At 37.8% G+C, this 22,543-nt stretch overlaps 2 pseudogenes; both read right to left on the minus strand.

Annotated features, from left to right (window-relative positions):
* Nucleotides 1-317: 317 nt before the first annotated feature.
* On the minus strand, nucleotides 318-9,041 carry LOC120151952 (annotated as a pseudogene).
* A 1,206-nt stretch (nucleotides 9,042-10,247) lies between these two features.
* LOC120151950 lies at nucleotides 10,248-13,496 on the minus strand (annotated as a pseudogene).
* Between the last annotated feature and the right edge of the window lie 9,047 nt (nucleotides 13,497-22,543).

Below are 22,543 nucleotides of genomic sequence, written 5' to 3' on the forward strand. Positions count from 1 at the left end.
ATAAATAAATAAACATCGTTATGTTATGAAAATATTGATGCTTAAAATATTTATAATTCAAAATATTTAATTCATGTATCGAGTTTACCACGCCAGTTTTAAATAATAAAATTTATAATTACCACTAACGATTGATTATCGTAGGTTTATAATGAGATGAGTAAGCTCATCTACCTGGAGCTACAAATGCTATTATAATGATGAAATATATGTTTTGATGCAACATCCAAGGCGGTAAAAAGAGTAAATGAAGGGAGTGAGAATCTGGTTCAATGCTCTGATTGCAAGTAAATGAATGGGCTCAATGAAATCCCAGGATTAAACATGATTAACACTTCTCTGAATGACAACAATGGTGAAATACTAACCCTAGATTGGCAATTGATTAGCAGGTTTCATTAAAAATGTTGCAGTTTCCTTCCTTCGAATTATCGTCTACCTTTCTTTCCCGAGTGTCCAGTCTTCCGTTTGTGACGACTAAAATCCGACACGAAACGAAATGTCTGGCCGCAGCCTTCCTCAGCACATACGTAAGGACGAGCACCTGTGTGAACCCTAATATGTTCGGTTCGAGCCCATGCCCACTTGAATGTCATCTTGCAGCCCTTCCATGGGCATTTAAGAGGCCGGTCATCTAAATGAACTCGACGATGCTGAACCAGATATTTGTGTGAGAAGAACTTCTTCCCACACCCTCTGACAGGAAAAATGTTTCTTTTGTGCATGAGCAACGCTTGTTTTGAGCCGAAACTCGTCGAGCAGCCTTCAATGTCACACTGATATTCCTCCTCTTCATTTCTTACTTTTGCAGTGATGTGATCAGCTTCAGTTTTCGAATTCAAAGCATTCTTCACTTTCTTCTTACTGGATCGATTCTCTTTCGGTTTTGTTTCCAGCTCTCTCAGAGGCTTTTGGCTTCTTTTCCTTGGGCGTGTGTTTGGTCCACCTTCAGTTTCATCTTCATCAGATGAACTGCACTCTCTAGCACTTTGCTTAATTATGGTGTTCTGATTCCGAGGAGTCTCTTGTTTCACTTGCTGAGAGACTACTTGTTTTGTTGACTGATGTTTCGCGTTCCGAGTGATTACTTGTTTTACTTTTCGTGGTGTTGGGGCTTTCCTTTTTCCGCTTCTAAGACTCTTTTTTGATTGATGAAACGTACCATCCGACGAATCATCTGAAACTGCATTTTCTCGCTCAAGAATCTTGGTTTGCTTACTTCTCGGAATCCTCCGAGGCTTCCGAAGAGGACTGTCATCTGGAGAATCAGATGAAACTGCATCTTCCCTCTCAGTAAACTCAGTTAGCTGACTACTACGAACCCTCATATCACTAAATTTGGCTGCTTTGCTACTAGGAACCCTCCGATGCTGCTGTTTAGGACTATCCTCAACTGAATCATCTGAAAACTCATCATCTCTTTCCATGCACTTCATTTGCTTTCCTCTCAAAATCCTCCTAAGCTGATTAAGAGAATCATCGTCCGAATCTTCGTCTAACATTGCATCATCACTCTCGAGAAACTTTCTTTGTTTGTCTTTACGCATTATTTTATAATGCTTAAGGCAATTATCTGCTCGTGAATCATCTAAGACTGAGGCATTCCTCTTGGCTGACTTCATTTGCTTGCCTCTCGGGATCCTCCGATGCTGCAAATGAGAAATTTCTTCTTGTTCATCATTGCACACTACAGTTTCTCTGTCCGAAAATTTGGCCTGCCAGCTTCTAGGAACTCTCTTATGCTGCTTAAGAGAACTTTCAACGAGTGAGTCTCTGGAAACTTCATCTTCTTCAATAGAGTTGCCATGCTTGCCTCTGAGATAGCACTGTTGATGCTGACGGGTAGAATCCTCTTTTGCATCCTCCGATTCCGCATCATCTCTTTCAATAAAATTTGCCCCTTTTTTCCTCGAGGGATTCCATTGCTGCAGCAGAAAATCATCCTCAAGCAGATCACGTGAACTTTCCTCTTCTTTCTCGATCAGTCTAGGTTTCTTGCCTCTAAAAACTACCTGCTGCTGCCTAAGAGAACCTGCATCCAACGAATCATCCGAAACAGCACCCTGCGGCTCAATGCATTTCACTTTCTTGTTAGCTGCGATCTCTGCCCTCTTCTTTCCCTTCCTATTAAACACTTTCGCTGTTTCAGCTTTCCGGACGTTTTCCAGTTTCCTCTCAACATTTTCATCCGAAGTTTGCCCAAGCATGGAAGTTTTGTTCTTGCTCTTGTTCCTCAGGATCCCTTTGAGCTAAAAATGGATGAACCCGATTCGACATCCAAACTTTACCACACCATTTTTCAGCCACTACTTTTCTCGGCCTGCTGGACCTCCTCCCATACAGATTCAACTTTGTTAATGAGCTAGCAGGAGAATTACGGCCAAACGCAGTGTATACAACACAATTGTATGGCATCTGTTTACTGTATAGTGTTGAGCGGCTGAGATTGGCACTGTAAAATAGGTTTATACCGAGCTTTACTGCCCAGTCCCCATTCCCGGGTATAAAATCCTGACTATCAAGAGCTGACTGGATCTGTTCTTATTCATTCTTAGTAGCATCCCCATACAAGATGTCATTCCAGGGATGATCAATTCCGAGTTCTTCGGCCACCAACTTCGCTTCTGCTTCTATTTTGGGGTACTCTGCAATGTTTCATACATAATAATTGTAATCGGCGTGAAACAAAGGAATCTAAAAACAGACAATTGCTAAAAATGTTTATTTGGTTTCTGAATGATGCAAAACATGCACATTATAATAACCAGTAACAAGACACTTTCCCCAGGCCCAAAACGAAATTGTTGAAATTCGAAGAAACAAGTCAAGGGACAAGTTGCGTGGTGGATGGTGCCTCACATTGATTATAAAATAGAGATTGAACCTTTCACAATTCCCTTCCATGTGTACCAATAATCTCTACATAAAAGCAAGGAAAGGTTAAATAGAGAACTCCGTATTTACCCCTACCTATTCGACATATTTACTCGCATGCAGTGACATAAAAAAGAGAGTTGCATATGATCTAGAAACACAAGGAAATGCAGATTAGTTCACAAAAAGTAGTATATCCCGATTTCTTTTTGTTTTCTCCCTTTTGGGGGTGAGGAAGCCGAGTACAAGGTGATGTGAAAATAGGGATGGGCATGGGACCCGAACCCGACGGGTTCTAACCCGATCTGATCCGATAGGAACGGTTTTTTTTAATTTCGGGGTCGGATCGGGTCGTGTTTTTTTTAAAGTTGATGTTTTGGGTCGCGTTCAGGTATATATTTTCGGGTCGGGTGAAGGATGTAAAATTTTTGGGTCGGGTCGGTTGGCCAAAACCCAACCCATGCCGATCCCTAGTGAAAATATTGATTTGCTTATATCGTATTCCAAAATCTACCTGGATGACAAAGGAGAAATACATGCACTCCTCCGATTTGGCGAAGTTGCTGTTCTACTTCTACAGCATGCTTGAGACAGAAAACATGCATTTTGAGGAGAATCTTCATCTGATCTCCGAACAAATGGATTATCAACATTCTCCATTAGTACAGCCTTGCTAAACCTCATTTTGTCTGTGCTGTGAGTAGCTGGAGACTGAGTTGGATTAGCATGTGACACTGTGCTTCGGTCTCTAAACATATCCTCCAAACCATTGGTTTTAAACTCGACAGAAGGGTCAAATGTTTCAGTGTTCTGATTCATGATGTCAAACCTTCCAGATCCAAGTTTGGAAAAGCAATAACTAACATGGAGAGGAGCTTCCTCCTTGGAATCAGCTGTTGGTAATGAGGGATTGAGACTCTTATTTGAATCAGGAGATAAACGAGAACACTGAAATTTTCTTTCTGGGGAAACTTTTGCAGAGTTTATCTTTGTCGCATCACGAAAGACGGTAGCATTTGGTTCAGCAAAATCTTCTTCAGAATCAGATGAATTTCCATATGTAGAAGCTAATAGACCAAGAGCAGAAGTCTCTCCCTGTTTTATAGTATCTTCGACCTTTTGGTTACTCCAATCTCCCATCCGAAACTTGGAGTCAACAGACTGAACAGCAACATCCTTAAAAGATTTTGGAGCATGATTATTCATTCTATCTGGAACGGGAAGGGAAAAAGAAACAAAAGATAATGTTTTTAGCAAATCTGCAGCAAAGGAAATAGCAGAAAGCTCTTTAATAGAATATGAATTCCAAAGCTCAGATAAGCATGCCGATCAGTAGACAAGCATATGATCATCCAGATATTATGCAGCATATGTAATTTAACTTGAAACAAGGAAACCATTGCATCCTATTCAGATGCAAGTATATGAGCAACCAATTGACTCAATCGCCCAAGCCCATTGCCATCAGACTAAACATAAAACCGAGGCATCAACTTCCATTACCTTTTGAGTTATCACATCTCTATTACAATTTGGACATAACATCTCATAGGAAGCCAATGACATTCAGCCAAATGCCAAGCTAGTCTACTTACAATCATTTATCGAACTGCTTATATGCATCATAAAGATAAAGCTATCGTCCCATAAGCACAAGGAATACGTTAACAGAAATTAAAAAAAACATATATTTACTTTGACTAGCATGTAATCATATGAAGCTCAGATAATAAAAGAAAGTTTCCACAAATAACCTACTTGTACAAGGATTTTGCTCGGAAGTGATTGCATCACCATGAGCAGCATCGAACCCATCATCGTTTACTCCAGAACCAACAGTCCAATCATTAAAAAAGCTACAGTCAGCTGACATGAGGTATCTAGCCGCTTGGTCTGTTGGTTGAAGAGCGGCAACACAAGCAAAGCACAATATTACACATGTGACGCATGAAAACAGCCTCTGATCTGGCAACACATCATCTTGAATGGCACCATCTCTTTCCATGACCGTGTTCAAGGTCTGCGAGGGCAGTCTATATGAATTATCATTTCCACTAAAAGAAGAATCCCGGTAACCTTCATATATAGATTCAAGTTTTCCTTTTACTGAATAGAAACCTTTTATTCCCTTGATTTCTTCATTCCAACCTAGCGTGGTCTCATTGGAGTCTACATCTTTGGATGATTTGACTATTTCCTTGTAGTTACATAAACCAAGTGACATCCTCGGGTTTATTCTTAATTGGGATGCAACTCGTAAATCCGAGCAAAGAGAAATGTCAGAAGAGCTTTTGGGAAGTGATACCACTGCAGATCCTTTTCCAAGAATATGCAGTAGTTTATTGTTCTGTATTAAATCCTGCACAAATAATTCTTTAACCAAGTTTTCTCCTTCACTTTTTTTCTTATCCTTTAGTCGAGAACTCTTTGGTTTAGCACTGATGCTCATAGGTATCCTGCAGGGAGAAACCTAAAAAAAATGAGAAAGAGGTGCATAATAAAAGTTATCATTCTTCAATTCATTGCACTTCAGCATTCTACAAGCAACTTTTGGTACAAATTTTGAATTTGGTAATAGATATCACAGATTTTCCCCCATTTACAATGCCCCAAAATTAATTCTGTAACAACAAGAAATAAAACTAAAATGAGTATGTTTCTTAGACTCTCCAATATTTTTATATTAAGTTATTCGAACAAGGGTGTGAATGTCAAATATGGGTATGTATTTGACACAGGTATGGGTAGATTTTTCTATGTTTTTCCATGTATTGGGAGGATATCATATCTCCATATCCATGTATCGGACACAGGTGTTGGATGCAGGTACTTCAAATAAATAAATAAATAAAGTCCATGCAACATAGTAAAATCTTATGTACCCATGTTGACCACATATACGGACATAGTGACAAGATGGCAGCGTTCAGCGTATTGCTAGGAAAAACTAGCATTTCATGACTTGAAGCAACGAAGGAGCAGGAAAAAAAATTTCAAAACTAACAACACGAAGTTCCAATCACAATCAAGAGCAAGCGAGGAGCAACTAGTCAGTTAAATTCCATATGCATATTAACATGAGTTGCAATTATGTTTACAGTAAAAGCAGAAACCTACAAGAGTTTCAGCCATATTTGATTGAGAAGGCAGAATGCATCAAGAAATGAAGAAACCCAAGCATCAGATAAATCATACTGTCTTTGCAATAGACACGAGTCACATACCTAGAACATAATTCAAGTGCGAGATCGTAAAGCAACTGGAAATGAGAGACCATTGGAGGGTAATTGATTGAAGCCCTTCGAATAGCAGCATCTGTGGCCACTATCAACCATTCTGGAGTTGCAATATTAGGCGCCTCTCCGAATTTAAATCCTAACACCAAAAACATATGAATGAAATTAGCTCCCTCCTAAAATTGTAACTATAGAAATTCAAAAGTTTCTCACCATGACTGAACCCTGAATGATAGGCTCTCGGGAAAGTGACAACAAACTCCCCAGCATTTTGCACTAACCTGATTCCAGAATACTGTTAATGTCACAAAGTGGTAGATAACCATCCCTCACCGAGAAAAGGATGGGATGCAAATTAATTGAAAGAACAAAAATAGTATTCAAATACTTATAGAATGAGAGAAAAACGAAAATCAAGCCAAAAGATTAAAGATGTGCAGAGTAAGGATCACAAGTGGTAATTTAGGATTTGAATTGAACCTAAGATTACTTGATGGTGCAAAAGAATACGAGGTAACTTTACCTGCAGAATGGTATCCCGGCTTGACCAAATACTTCAGGAGACATCACTGTGGTCTTCTCACCAAGAGTAGAAAAGGTAACTAACACGTGAAAAATAAAAAAATGAAATTTGCTCAGTTGGTATATTTGCATAAAAAAAAAGATACAATATCGGTACCATAACTTTTTTTTTATTAATTCGGTACCATAACTTAAATATAAGAGATTGGATCAATTTCTAGTTAAACCAGAACAAAATAGCATAGAAACTTCAAGGAATAAAATTAACCTGATCCAAAATGGCAATTAAAAGCCCATTGATACACTAGATAATCAAAAAGTTCTATTAATCATGTTCCCTACTCCCAAGTCTTTAACGTAATTGCAGTGTAGGTGCTACAACTTCAAAGGGATACAGGATGCACCTAAAAGATGACAAAACATTATATAAAATACTTGCATAAGGCTAAGGCATAAGCACAATATGCTATATATACATATATATATTATATGGTCCAGCTTCTGTTCTTCACTTCAATATGAAAGTACTGTTTAAAAGGCAGGGGGGAATCATTGCAGATATTTCAATGAGTCAAGAAATCACAGTATGAATCTTTCTCATCAGTAACCCATAGCCGAAACTCCCAGGAAGGACATAGAAGACAGAGCACTATTGGATTAGATAATACTCCTGTTACTTGAAACTCAAAATCTAAATACACTCCCCTCCATTGACACACAAAGCTAACAGATAATAAAAACCACTTAAAAAGCTCCATTGATACTGTTGAACAAGGAGTCAATTTCGAACACCAAGTTTATTTACTTATTTCTTCGATTGCTCAAACTAGTCAACCTCACCAATGATATCTTATATGGTATACTACTTACATATGCAGAGTCCAGACAAAGTATTTCTTTCACATGTAGCTAGAAAAGAAACAGAGGACATAGAATTAATAGCACTAAACTCAACAAGAGGATTGAATCCCCTTCATTGACACACAATTAAACTGATAACTAATACCACTTAAAAAGCTCCATTGACACTGTTAGACAAGAAGTCAAATTCGAGCATAGCCTTTTAAGTTAATACCTCTATCGTTCAAACTAGTCAATCACACTAACGTTATACTATTTGGGCTACTACTTACATATGCAGAGTCAACAGAACAAAAAATATTTCACACGTAGCTAGAAAAGAAACAGAGGAGAGATCATTAATTAATAGTTCACTGGACTCACTAAGAGGATTGAACTCCCTTCCATTGACACACAAAAGCTCTGTTGATCCATTCAACAAGAAATCAAATTCGAGCACCTAGAATATTAAGTTAATTCTTCATTTTCTTAGACTACTTGATCACACCACTGTTATCCTATATGGGCTACTACTTACAAATGCAGAGACAACACAAAATATTTCACATGTAGCTAGTCAAGAAACAGAGGAAACAATCAATAGTTCATTAAAACTCACCAAGAGGATTGAACTCCTCACCATAGCCCTCAACCCTGACCACTTCCTCGAAAGCAACCGCAGCTTCCCTCGGAACACCATACCAAGTCTTCCCAGCTCCCATATGCAAATAATTCAAGCTATGCAAGTCATGATCCTCAACATGCCAAGCGAACCAACTGAACAACATTGCAATGTAGACCATAGGCGAAGTAAACCCCGGAATCTCCTCCTTCATGAACCTTAACAATGATCCCTTTGCCCTCGAAACAGCTCTCATATTCCAAGGCGTTTCTCCCACTGTAACCCCTTCCCTGCTTCTCCCCCTCTACCGCTGCTCTTCGTTAAGCTCAAAGGCACAAAAGCCGAACCAGGAATATCGTTAGCATACTCAACCATGGCGGGTTTATCAACCGTTGCTTTCCAAAAATGGATTTCGACTTCTAAAGCCGAAAGGGTACCCTTTTTGCTATGTTTCTTCAAGTAATTCCTCTCGAAACTCTTGGCTTTGGCTTCGAATTCTCGGAACGTGTAGTACTCGCCACTTTGCCACACAGGTTTCCGAACAGGAAGGGGCTTTCTGGGGCAAAACCCGATCTGCTGCTGGCGGGTAGTGAATGTGGGTGCTGGCCTGAAATCGGAGCTTGCATTAGCTGCAGCACGAGCCAGAAGGGAACGGTTGAGGTTCCCAATTGCTGTCTTTTTAGGATCGAGTGGAACTGGGGGTATGATTTTGCAGATTCCATACTGGGAAGCCTCCTTTTCGATCTTGAAAATGTATGCAATTGGATCTTGAAACTCTGCTAAAGAAGGCCTATACTCTGGAGCTAAAGGCATGGATTTCAGCCATGAAAACACCTCTTGACTTTGCTCTGATGAATGAGACATGGAAATGAAGAGTAGTGAATCTCTGTGTGGGTAAGGCTTAGGTAATCATTGACAAAACTTCATATTACGATTTACGAAAAGTCACTAGAAAAGAAAAACGAGACAAAAAGCTTCCATTTTCTTTGTTTTTTAGTATGAGAAATGGGTTCTCTTTTGTTTTATATTTTCCTCTGTTTTTTATATATAAAAAACTATTTTACGAGTAACAGAGGAAGGGGCAGAGAGGCAAAGCAAACTACACTATGGGGAGTTGGATGGGATGTGAGGATTTATTCTGGGTTTGGACTTAAAAAAGACTAAAAGTTATGAAAATGACAGCCATTTTCTTTTCGTTTACCTTCATGTCACCATCTCTTTCATTATTTATTAAGATAAAGAATACAAATGGTCTCTCAACTATTAAAAATTATAAAATAATTCTCTAATTGTAAGATGTTATTTTGTTCAGTTTCTCAATTATTAAAATTTACAAAATAATCAATCAACTATTTATATACTAAATTTATCATTTTTCGTTAAAAAATTGACAATTATTTAAGATGTATATTAATATATTGACTGAAATATAATAAAATTTGATATCAAAATTGTTTGAATCATTAATATTTTGGAATCAAATATCATTCTATCTCAACCAAAAGATTAGGATACAACTAGACGATCGTTAGTTGTTTTAATATAAAAAAATAAGTTTGAAAACGTGTGAATAATTAAGTGATCATTTTAAAAAATTTAATAGTTCAGTAACTCATTAAAATAACACCTTATATTAGAAGAATCATTATATAACTTTTAAGTTATATAGTCAAAAAAGTTAATAAAGTATAACCATTAATAAAGCATAACCATATAAATCGAAATCATTTATATACTTTGTTTATTATTTTGAGAAGATATCACAAATTTTTATTTTTGTAGCGAAAGTATCATTCAATTATGAATTGATATAGTACAATATTAAATTTTAATTTTCGATTCACTAATATTATTAAGTTATTAAGTGATAAACAATGCGTTAAACATAAATGATCATTTCTATCAATATGATTATATATATATATATATAAACATCGTTTTATTGATACTAACGATTGTAATCAATCACTATTGACGACAAAATTTGTATTAAAACATTTCTATTTCATTTTCCCTTTTCTTTTTTCTACGTAGAATATTTTTTTTTATAGAAAAACTACTTAAAATCGAAAAAAATGTGCTAATATTTAGATTTACTCTAATTATCGTTTAATGAGACTAATTTTAGGAAGTATAGAAAGGCATGTATCATCATCCTACCATCATATATTGCATGTAACAGCCAAAATATCATATAATAATATAATATGACCCCTAATGCACATGCTACTCTATTTTGACCAACTTTATACAATGCCCAACTGGGATCGTGGCAATCTCTCCCATTGGATGACCACAGCCAAAGAAAGAACATACCGGAACTATGTATTCACCAACTCCGCACTGGTGGGCGGAGGAGGAGCTTCCATTGCTAGTGACCCAAAGGACGGCAGAAGCCAGCCCTTCTTCTGGGCATACTCCGTATAAAAACTAAATTTATCTTTTGCATTTGGAATATCAAGAGCTAGGTCATCCAGCCCCTCCTTCACCCGGCTGAAGCCTTTGCTCATTTGATTAATTGTGATTAGCCCCTCGTTGAAACACCTGTAGCAGATCCAGCATCCTATCCTTCTTCTCCATGGCCATCACCAGCGCTTTCTTAACCACTTCGTGGTTAAAGAATGGCATCCCAAGGTCACGGATACACTGGCAAGCTTCACCTACAACACCTCCACTTTCGTATTCCTCGAGGAGCTTCATTATCTTGTCCTTTGCATCCTCCACGGCCCACCCACTTCCACCTCCCCAGCACCTAAGGAGCCTCTCACCAGCATGGCGTGCAGTTATAAGAGATTGAGCCATGCGGACAGTCTCACTTCCACTGCAATTTGGTGTCAACTTGCTGGCAATCTCATCAAGATTCAATGGGGCCAACACATCATCAATAACAGCTCTAGCCAAGAAGAGAGCAAGCTCAGTCGAAGCATCCAAAATATCCAAGGCAGTGTCTTCCGCAGATTCCAGCAGCATGGCAAAGCCATTCACTATATCTTCAGTTGAAAAGATCTCAATGTGAAGAGCAGAGAGCAAAACAGACGCCATTTCTTTCTCCCTGTTCTTCCTGTCCAGGGCAAGAGTTATAAGTTTCTTAAAAAAAATAGGATTAAATTCGGGCAACCCTAGATCTTCAAGACTCCGGATGAGTTCCGGAATATCATCCGAGAGAAAATATTCATGAATTATAGTTAAAACCTCCTCCTTGTATTGGCTCATTTTTTTGTCTTCATTTAGAGCCTCTCCATCTTCGGACGAGGACTTTGTGAATGATGCATCAAGCCATCCTTCAGAAATAGCCGTGGGGACAATGGATTGAAACAAAGTTTTCACAGCTGGAATGTCAAGAGCAAGATCATCAAGACCCTCCGCAAACCGAGCAAACCCTTTCACCATTTGACTCAAACTTATCAACCCTTCCTCAGCCGCTTCCTTCAAGAGTTTCAGCATAAGTGGTTTGGCTGATTGAATTTCCATGGCAAGAACCAAAGCCCTCTTAACAACTTCGTGATGAAAGAATGAAACACCTAATTCCCTTATACACCTACAGGCCTCAAATGTGTCACCACTCTCAACATACTCCCTTAAAAGATCAGCAATCTTTTTCTTCATTTCCTCAACTGTGACATGAATGCTACCACCCCACCTCCTCTCCAAAAGTTCAGCATGGTGGGGTGCTGAGAGATAGCTCTTCTCCGCGGTTTGCAAAACCAGATATCCCTTGGAAGATTCAGGAAGTGTCTTCTTTGCCCTTGAGAGGAAAGCTGGAGGCAGTATCTCATCAACCACGGCTCGAGCTACAAAAAGAGCAAGGATATTGACCGCATCCATTATGTCCACAACAAGGTCATCAGCAGCCTCGAGAAGCATAACAAAACCATCCCTAATCTGGGTTGGGCTGATGACATCAGCATATAGTGCAGAAAGCAAAACCGAGGCCATTTCCTTCTCTTTATCATGCCTGTCCATGGCCATGGAGACAAGTCTCTTAATAAAATAAGGATGAAATTCACTTGAGCCAAGATATTCGAGGTCGGATGCTGCCAATTCCACATCACTGGTGCTAAAATATTCTTCTATTATAGAAACAACAGCTTTTTTGTACTTATCTAGGGGGTCAGAAATAGTTGCCCCAACAAGTTTATATGGTTCCTGACAAAGAAAATGGTAAAGAAATTAAGCATCACCAAAACTTGTTAACAAATGAGTATTGAGACAGGTACAAGTGGCATTGACTCTATAAACAACGGAGATTTAACAGAAGAGACTAAAAGGTACAAATACCTCTCGACTGTCATAGTTAGGATCATTTCTGTTGATATTTGATTCACCGTCAGTATCAAGCAGTTTTCCCCATGTGCCCTTACCACCAGCACCATCTGTTTTAACATTATTAAAGAGGAAAGCAACCAATCAGTAAGGAAAAAAAATATAACAACTCCTTGGTGAATATCCCAAATCTCAAGCTAAGTTCTTTGACAAAACACAGATACGAAGCAACATAGCACCATAAGCCAATATTAAGACCAGCTTATCATTAGCCATAAATGAATTACATGCAAGGAAGAAACCCAAATAATGGGATAATAGAAGGCAAGATGAAACTCCTTTAAGTGCTAATATAGCTACAGGCATAAAATCAACAAACAAAATTTGAAACTTCATAACTTATTTTCATCTTACTAAGGCCCCAATTTATTAAGAAACACTCTGAATTACTAGCTGAGCAAGCTAAGCAAGGGCCATATCAAGTACCAACCCGACAAAAACCTCAATATCTCAAAATCCAGCAGTAACTCGAAATAATTCTCTTAAGATTAGATTACATGTTTAAGGTGAAACTGTTAATGAGTAGTCAACCTTTACACAGGTTTTTGGTAATCCATCTTTTCTTCCCCCAAAACCTACTTCATTAAGTAAAAATAAGCTTGCACCGATCACTGATTTGAATCCAATTATCCCACCAATACAATATGAAGAATGTGATCCAAGATATAAATGCAAATAATTATAAAACGGAAAAAAAAAAGCATCCACAAGGCTAGCAAACTACAAAATAAATACACAAAGAGGTTAGAGGAATAAATAAATAAATTAAGACCCCCAAGAGGATAGCAAGGAAAAGAAAACAAGTTGTGAAACAAATCACCAAAGCAATTAGAAGGCCCACCCTTCTTTACACGGACAAACTTCCCTGAGTGATACTGACGAACATGTCTCGCTCCAACACCACACGTTGCCACCTTACCACCGGCAGGAACCTTTAATTGGAGATCGGAAAGCAAGGAAGTAGGGGATTTTGGAGACGATGACAATTTGGGAGATGGTAAAGCAGTCTCCGCATTTTGACTCGCTACTTTCAGAATCTCCCTTTGTTCATCAGTAAGAAATCCCTCACCTGATGCCATTTACTCTTCTCCAATTCTAAATACCTGCAAGTAAAATATTCCCTCTAAGATTAAACTGTTACTGGATAAACTATTTCAAATGAAATAAACAATTAATTAAAAAAAATGTTGATTAGCCGAGAAAAATAAATATCAATGTTTTTAAAATCGGATCGGACATTGAACCGGTGAAAGTACTGATTCACTGGTTCAATCGGGTTCAATCGCGGTTGAACCCGCGATTGAACCGGATTTTATATAAAATAATATATTTTTTTAATTTTACATAATATTCAAAACAATATTAATATATATATAACACTTTTTTTAAGTTTACAATATTAAAAGGTATAAAAATATCACAAGTCATAACATGTATAAATGAAAAACCATAAAATCAAGTAAAACAAAATGATTCAAATCAACTACAACATAATATTTAAGTTAAAACATATTAAATAATAAATATAATTATATAACTATAATCAAAAAAAATAAAATTGGGGTTTAAAAAAATCATAACAAATGATGTCATTTGGTTTAATTGTTTAAAAAAAACAATCTCACATGGCTAAGAAACATAGAAGAGTATCCCAAAAGTTTAAAGAGTAAAAATATGAGAACAAAACAATCTCACATGGCTAAGAAACATAGAAGAGCATCCCAACTTACTTTTATAAATAATAGAGGTAATTTGACATTCAAAATCATGGAGCCTTTTGGTGAGCACAAAGCGAACTATTCTTTCGCTTCAATCGAGCTCAAATTTTAGGCTTCAATCGAACTTCTAAATTTTTTTTTTTGAGTTCGAGCCTTTTCGATTTCAAGTTTTAATATTATATTTCGAGTTGATAATTTTTTAGCTCGTGAGTTTTTGAGTCTAGTTGAGCTTACTTTTAAAGTTTTGGAGTTCGAGTCGAGCTCAACAATACTCGAATTTGACTCGGCTTGTTGAACAAACGACGTTGTTTGGTTTAATTTTTTTTTAAAGAAAAAAAGTGAACCGGCGGTTTAAACCAGTTTTGCCAGTTTTTAACCGGTTCACCCCAGTTTTCCCGATTTTCAGCCGGTTCTTCCCGTTCTGTGCTAATCCGGTTTTGGGAGTTAACCGAACCGGACAGGCCACCGATTCACGGTTCAACCGGTCGAACTAGCCGGTCCGGTCCGGTTTTAATAACATTGATAAATATAAAAGGAACGGAGAAAAAAAACAGTACAATGAAATAAAATCTCATTGGATAAGTATTACACTGTTATCGGATGAACTACGTTCAGTTAGAACAACAATTAATTAAAGAAATCTTGATTAGCGGTTGGAAAAGAAACTTAAGAGCAACGAATGAAAAAAAGTAGCATGCAATAAAATCTCATGGACCAAGTAACATAAGCCGGCCATTTACTAAAACCATGACGGTTACACTTGTTGAGAATTGAGGTGAATTGAGCAATGCCAGCTGGAAGGGTTGCCAGCTGGAGCTGTTTGCTGTTGGTTTTGCTAACTGTTTCTGGTGAATTTGTTAGGCGGTTAAGCCAGCTGTCCTTTGTTGGATTAAACTATCAGTGTTAATCCATGAAGGAGGAAATCGGTGTGGCTATATTAACAGGTCATTTGACCAAGGGCTAAAAAAGAATCTTTTAGCCTACATTCTATTTTTCATCTCTCCTTTTTCGATTCTTTTATTTTCACAGGAAGTTTTTCTTACAGTTTTAACATGGTATCAGATGTCTAGTGATCCAAGTGCCAGTGATTCAACGATGATCTTTCTTTGATGATTCTATTTTATGCTCATCATGCCTGACTCGTTTGTTGCAGTCGAAGCAATATTAGAAGGAAACAGTGCTGCTGCTGCCAATATTCGGATGGTGGAGACGCCATTCATGAACAAGTATGTTAATGTTCGTCTAGATGATATCAACTTACTTCTTTGGAAGCTGCAAGTTCTCCTTATGATTCAAGGACACGAGCTGGAACATCTGCTGGATGAATCGCTGTCGATTCCACCTCAAACCATTGTCGATGAGTCTGGTGAATTAATTGTAAATCCGGCGTATCGACGTCACAAAAAGCATGATAGTTCTTTGGCATCCTGGCTTCTTTCAACAATCAGTTCTTCTATTCTTCCTCAACTTGTAAGAGCACATACCTCTGCTAAGATCTGGAATACGATTCTCAGTATGTTCTCCAAACTCTCCACTACAAAGATTATGAGCTTGCATGGAAGACTCAGATCTCTTAAAAAATGAGACCTATCTGTGTGTGAATTTTCCACACAAATCAAGGAAATCTGTGATTTACTTGCGACGAGTGGAAGCCCAGTTTCTGAGATTGATCAAATTGTTACATTACTCAATGGTCTTCCAGGCGATTTTGAACTGTTTGTTGCTGCCATAACAGTGAGTCGTGAACCTTATACCTTTGGCACTGTCACTTCGGTTCTCATTGATGCTGAATCGAGAATTGGTGATCTTATGAAGACATCGGTCAGCATAAACTTGACCAGGCATAACAATTACAATGCAGGAAATGCTAATGGTAATCGTGACAGGTATTACACTAGTAATAGGTCGAATGATACTCGTGAAAAAACTCAGAACGTGAATAAATACAAGGGTAGACCTAGGCATCAATGTCAATTATGTGGGAAGATTGGTCATCTAGTGGACAGGTGTTGGCACCGCTTTGATGAGAACTTTAAAGGAGTTGCTTCGAGGCAGTCCAGAGATAATAATGAGATGCAAGCCAACATATGTAAATATGATGCTAATGATTCATCTTATAATCCGTTTGTTCACACAGCTGCAGGAGGTGACATGGTCACTGAAGATGCCACCACTGACACTGTGCAAATCAACTCTCTCATTGCTAAAGGAGTTTTGTCTGCTGTTGACAAATGGTATCCCGACTCCAGTGCTACACACCATGTGACTTGCGACAAAGCTGGAGCATCCTTGGGTCGACCATACTCAGGAAAAGGTAAGGTTTACCTTGGTGATAGCTCCACATTACCAATATCACATATAGGTAATGTGTCATTGACTGCCAATACATGTGATTTACAGCTAAAAAATGTCTTGTGCGTTCCAAAAATAACTAGGAACTTGCTATCTGTTTCTAAACTTACACAAGACAACAATATATATCTCGAATTTCACTCAGATAAGTGCTTTGTAAAGGATGAAGAAACTGGCCGAATCCAATTAGAAGGAAAACTGGAAAATGGGTTGTATTGCTTTAATAAAACTGCCCGAATGGATGGCATGCTTCATCAGGTTACTGCTTTTGCTGAGGAAAAAGATGTTCAGTCCAATAAAAGCTTCTGGCTATGGCATCGACGGTTGGGACACCCTGCATCAAAAACTATATCTTCACTCTTTCACATTAAGAATGTTGTTAATAATAATAGCGAAATATGTGTTGCATGTCAACTAGGAAAAAGTCACAGGTTTCCTTTTTCACAATCTGATACAGTTTACAATCGTTTGTTTGAGCTGGTAGAAACTGATGTATGGGGTCCAACACCGATTAAGTCTGGTGGTTGGAAATATTAAGTCTCGTTTATAGATATGTACAGCAAAAATGTCTGGGTATACTTGATGCGTAATAAATCAAATATTACTCAAGCTTTCAATTTGTTTCATGCCCTTGTCAAAAATCAGTTTAAAACTAACATTGTTGCTTTACAAACTAATGGTGGAGGTGAGTATCGTGGTTTAGAGTAGTGTCTTGCAGCTCCAGGAATCAAACACAGGGTTACATGTCCACATACCTCGCAACAGAATGGTGTAGTTGAGCGTAAACACCGGCACATCATTGAAACAACCTTAACTCTTCTAGCTCAATCAGCTGTTCCCTTCAAATATTGGTCGTATGTTGTTCTTACTGTAGTTTACCTAATCAATAGGTTACCAACAGATTTGCTTGGAGGAATGTCACCATTTGAGAAGTTGTACGGTAAGAAACCCGATTATCAGTTTCTTCGAGTGTTTGGTTATCAATGTTTCCCATGTCTTCGACCTTTCAATTGACACAAGCTTGACTTCAGGTCCAAGCCATGCGTATTTCTTGGCTACTCTCCACAACATCATGGATATCAGTGCCTTGATGAATCAGGTCGTGTGTATATATCTCGACACATAGTGTTCAATGAAACTGTGTTTCCATGTGTGTCTCAGCGTGTTAGTATTAATCAAAATGTTAAACAAGTCGACTGGGTTGTTCCTTTTCCTTGCAAGGAATTTAGTTTGAACGGTCATGAGGATACTGGGTATGATAATCCGGTTAATATACCTGACTTGGTGGAAGATACTATGGTTGACTCATCTCACACAACTGGTGTCAGCGTTAGTCATGATGATAGAGCTCACACAATGGAGGTAGAGCCAGATGTTGTGTTGAGAGCTGCTGCTCAACTTGAGGCTACTTATAGTGAGCCTACGCATAGTGAGCCTACGCATTCATGTTCTGCTCCCAATGATGATCAGAATGGTTCAGCAAATGCTCAGGAGTCAGGTACTTCAAGCGGGCATGTATCTGATGAATCTAACTGTGTGGATGCTCAGCACGTTACAAATAAGCATCACATGGTCACTCGCAGCAAAGCAGGAGTTTTCAAACCTAAGGTTTATAATACCTTGTTTAATGAGACTCCTCTAAATGTGCAGGATGCTTTACAAAATAAACATTGGCGTGCTGCAGTAAAAGTGGAGTTCAAGGCGCTGACTGATAATAACACGTGGAAGTTGGTTCCTCTGCCAGCTGATCGGAAAGTCATTGGTGTAAATGGTTGTTTCGCATTAAACACAACTTGGATGGTTCTGTTAATAGATTCAAAGCAAGGCTTGTCGTTAAAGGGTACTCTCAGGTACCAGGATGCGACTTTGTTGATACCTTCAGTCATGTGGTGCGATTCTTCACGATAAATGTACTGCTATCGGTTGCTGCTTCACGTGGATGGCAAGTTTACCAAGTAGATGTCAATAATGCTTTCCTCAAAGGTGGTATACAGGAGAAGGTTTACATGACTCAACCAGAAGGGTTCGAACAGTCAGGTGTTCATGGAGAAAAACTAGTATGCAAGCTTCAAAAGGCCCTTTATGGACTTCGACAAGCCCCTCGTAATTGGTATCAAAAACTTCAACAGTGCCTGTGTGATATAGGATTTCGACCTTCTAGAGCTGATAACTCTTTATTCATTCGTGGCACAAAGCATGATATAACATATGTTGATGTGTATGTTGATGACATTCTTGTCACGGGTTCTTCTGAAAAATGCGTTAACGAGGTTAAGAAACAACTACATGATAGATTCTCGTTAAAGGATCTCGGCCTTATTCACTATTTTTAAGGTATTGAAGTTGCCTATACAGCAACTGGAATGTTTTTGAATCAAAAGAAGTATGTGCAAGAGCTATTGACCAAATTTAATATTCATGCCAAACCAGTGGATACACCATTACCTATTACTCCCAAGTTGAGTTCGCAAAATGCAGGAGCCCCTGTCGATGCTCAACAGTATCGAAGTGCAGTTGGTGCACTATTGTATGTGTGCCATACTAGACCAGACATTGCTTTTGCGGTTCATAAGGTAGCACAGTTTATGCAGTCCCCTTGTGAAGCTCATTGGACAGGTGTTAAACGAATTCTACGCTACCTAAAAGGTACAATGGATTATGGGTTATGGATGATCAAGGGACAAGGGCAATTTCAAATCAAGGCGTTTACGGATGCAGATTGGGGCAGTGATCCCGATGATAGGCGATTAGTTTTCGGGTATTGTGTTTACCTAGGCAGTCATTTGTTGTCATGGAGCTCACGCAAGCAAAGGTCGGTGTCCCGGTCAACAGTTGAGGCAGAATATAGAAGCCTTGCTGACACAATGGTTGTGGTTATGTGGGTTAAAGCAGTTCTAGATGATATGAATGTTGAATTGGCTCAAGCTCCGGTTATATGGTGTGATAACACCAGCACCGTAGCCATGGATGCTAATCCAGTCTTGCATGCTAAAGTTAAACATGTAGATCTAGATGTTCATTTTTTCAGAGAGAAAGTCATGGACTAGCAACTAACAGTCAATTATGTTCCTGCAAATTGTCAAATTGCGGATGTATTAACCAAGCCGTTAGTTACAACTCGATTTCAGGAGTTACGCCAAAAGCTCAATGTGTTCTCACTGCAGAGGCTTCAGCTGCACAAGAATTAAGTTTCTTTTTACCTCAAGAAGTTGGAAAAACGGGGTGAATTTTGAGAATTGAGGCGAATTGAGCAATGCCAGCTGGAGCTGTTTGCTGTTGGTTTTGCTAATTGTTTCTGGTGAATTTGTTAGGCGGTTAAGCCAGCTGTCCTTTGTTAGATTAAACTATCAGTGTTAATCCATGAAGGAGGAAATCGGCGTGGCTATATTAACATGTCATTTGACCAAGGGCTAAAAAAGAATCTTTTAGCCTATATTCTGTTTTCCATCTATCATTTTTCAGTTCTTTTATTTTCACAGGAAGCTTTTCTTGCAGTTTTAACAACACTCAACACTCTACTTTCGTTCATGTTCCCACCATTTTCCCAGCAACCAAACATGAAGATGGCAACAGAATCTAACGAAAGAAAAGGGATAAGAATGAGCAAAAATACCAGATTTCTTGTATAAAACTTGGATAAAAGAACATAAATGGAGTAAGAACCCTAATTCGATCCTCCTCCTATTCGTGGCCCGGATCTGAAGCCAAAACAGAAGTAAATCGGATCTCTGAACCGGAACTCCTATTCCAGTAACACTAATAAACGGCAAGCTCAAAGAGGAGGAAAGAGCCAAAAATGGAGCCCTAGATTGAAGGAGATTGGTCGTCGGATAAAAGTTCAGGGTCGGAACTGTTAGAAACAGGAAATGGACGAGGGCTCGAAAAATAAGGGATAGAATACTAAATATATAGGGAGGTTGCGGTTATAATTACACGTCACTAGAGTGAAGGAGGATGTTATCGGTTTTTAAGTCCACGTGGCATCGTTACTACAAGGCACGAACTAACTAAAGTCACGGTTCCTTGCCTCGTAAATATTTTTTTTATAAAGTAAATAAATGGTTTAGATTATAGGTGTTATTTAATTGAGTCATTTAATTATTAAAATTTATAAAATAATTTTTTAGTTATACGTGTTTTTGTTGAGTTATTCAATTATTAAATGTTATAAAATGATTATTTATATATTTTAAACTCGTATTTTTTATTTAAAATTTAATAGTTTAAATTAGACATTTAATTTGTTTGATTAGGATAGTAATATAAGTCTTTAGATACTGATGATTGTCTTTTATGGCGTGATGGCAACAAACGGTCCTTTAATATCAAGTCTGCCTATGCAAGTCTAGTGGAGGCTAATTGGGATATATTAAGCTTCTTATTTGGAAGTTAATTTGGACGTCTCCTGTTCCTCAACGATTAAGGCTGTTCTTATGGCTTTCCTTCAAACAGAATTTGATGACAAACTATGAGAGATGTCGTCGATCCATTTGGCCACTATCCATTCTGTCCAATTTGCGGGGATCAACAGGAATCAACTATTCATGCTTTGCGCGACTGTAGTGCTGCTAAAACAGCTTGGAACCTTTTGAGTCATCCTACAAATGCTATTGATTTATTCCATTTTAATGTTCAAGATTGGTTATTTACAAACCTTAATTCCCATGCAACTGCCACGCATTCGAGTTTGCTTTGGGAAATTTTGTTTACTTCGACCTTGTGGCAATTGTGGAAGAATCGTAATGATAAAGCGTTCAATAACAATTCTCACACAGCTGATGTTGTTCTTTGCACGAGCGTAATCTGGGCTCGATACTACGCAAGAAGCAAGTTCAATTCTGATCCTATAAAGCATCCCAATCCACCTCCTGCCCATCGGAAAGCTTCGGATCAACCCAAATAGGTCTCGGTTCAATTGGTGGCGTCTTTCGGAACCACAAAGGATCCTGGATACTAGGATATAACAAGTCCATTGAAATTGTGCTACCACTTCTAGATGAACTTTGGGTCATTCTTGTAGGCTTCCAAATCGCCTGGGAACAAGGTTGATTCTCAAGAGGCTGTTAACCTCCTGGATAAATCAGATGCTGCCCATATCTCCCTCTCGCTTGTTCGGGACATTGATAAAGCTAGGAGGAAAACTTGGATAACTACCATTCAATGGATTCCACGCCGGGTCAACGTTCCTGCAGACACCTTAGCCAAAGCAGCCGACGCTAGTACAAACAACACTTTTATCTTCGAAGATCCTCCTACTGCACTTTTATCGCTCATTGACAAGGAAAAACTTAGCTTGAATTTGATGTATTTATTTGTTTCCAATCTTTTCAATTCAAAAGAAAAATCATAGTTTAGTAATATCTAGTGGCACAGTTGTTGCTTTTAAGTGTTGGTTCGATGGTATAATGTTTCAAGCACTGGCTCAACATCATAATGTAAACAAAGAGTCAATCTAAAAAATACAACTCAACGGTTCTAAGATAAGTTTTTATCATATCACAATCAACATGTTAACTTTCAGTTCAGACAACCGCCAATTTTTTTTAATGAAAAATGACGAATTGGAACATATGAATAATCATATGACCATTTTGTAATTTTTGATAATTGAAGGACTCAATAAAATATTACTCTATGATTAGAAAACTATTTTATAATTTTTAATAATCAGAAACTCAACAAAATATCACAATAAAAAATTGTATAATTTATCCTTTTTTTTATTTTCCTTTGTATCGTAAATGTTCAAATATTAAAATCACTGTTATTTTACGATTATTTAAAGAGTGATCTTAGTAGTACTAAGAATTTTTTTCTAGATAATTGAAGTTTACATAATATCATTTGTAAGTGTATGAGCATTTATCTATATTTAAAATTGAAAATATATATTACTTTATAATCATACTAAAATTTAAAAAAAAATTAAAATTTTGAGAATACAATAATATTAAATACTTAATTAAAAAATTATAATTTTTAAATTTTATTTAATTTCATTAGATTAATATCTATTTACATTATTAAACAAATAGATGAAAAATACTTGGCGTTCA

The sequence above is a fragment of the Hibiscus syriacus genome, unplaced genomic scaffold (genome assembly GCF_006381635.1).
Source record: "Hibiscus syriacus cultivar Baekdansim isolate YM2019G1 unplaced genomic scaffold, ASM638163v2 tig00111071_pilon, whole genome shotgun sequence".
Classification (NCBI taxonomy): Eukaryota; Viridiplantae; Streptophyta; class Magnoliopsida; order Malvales; family Malvaceae; genus Hibiscus; species Hibiscus syriacus.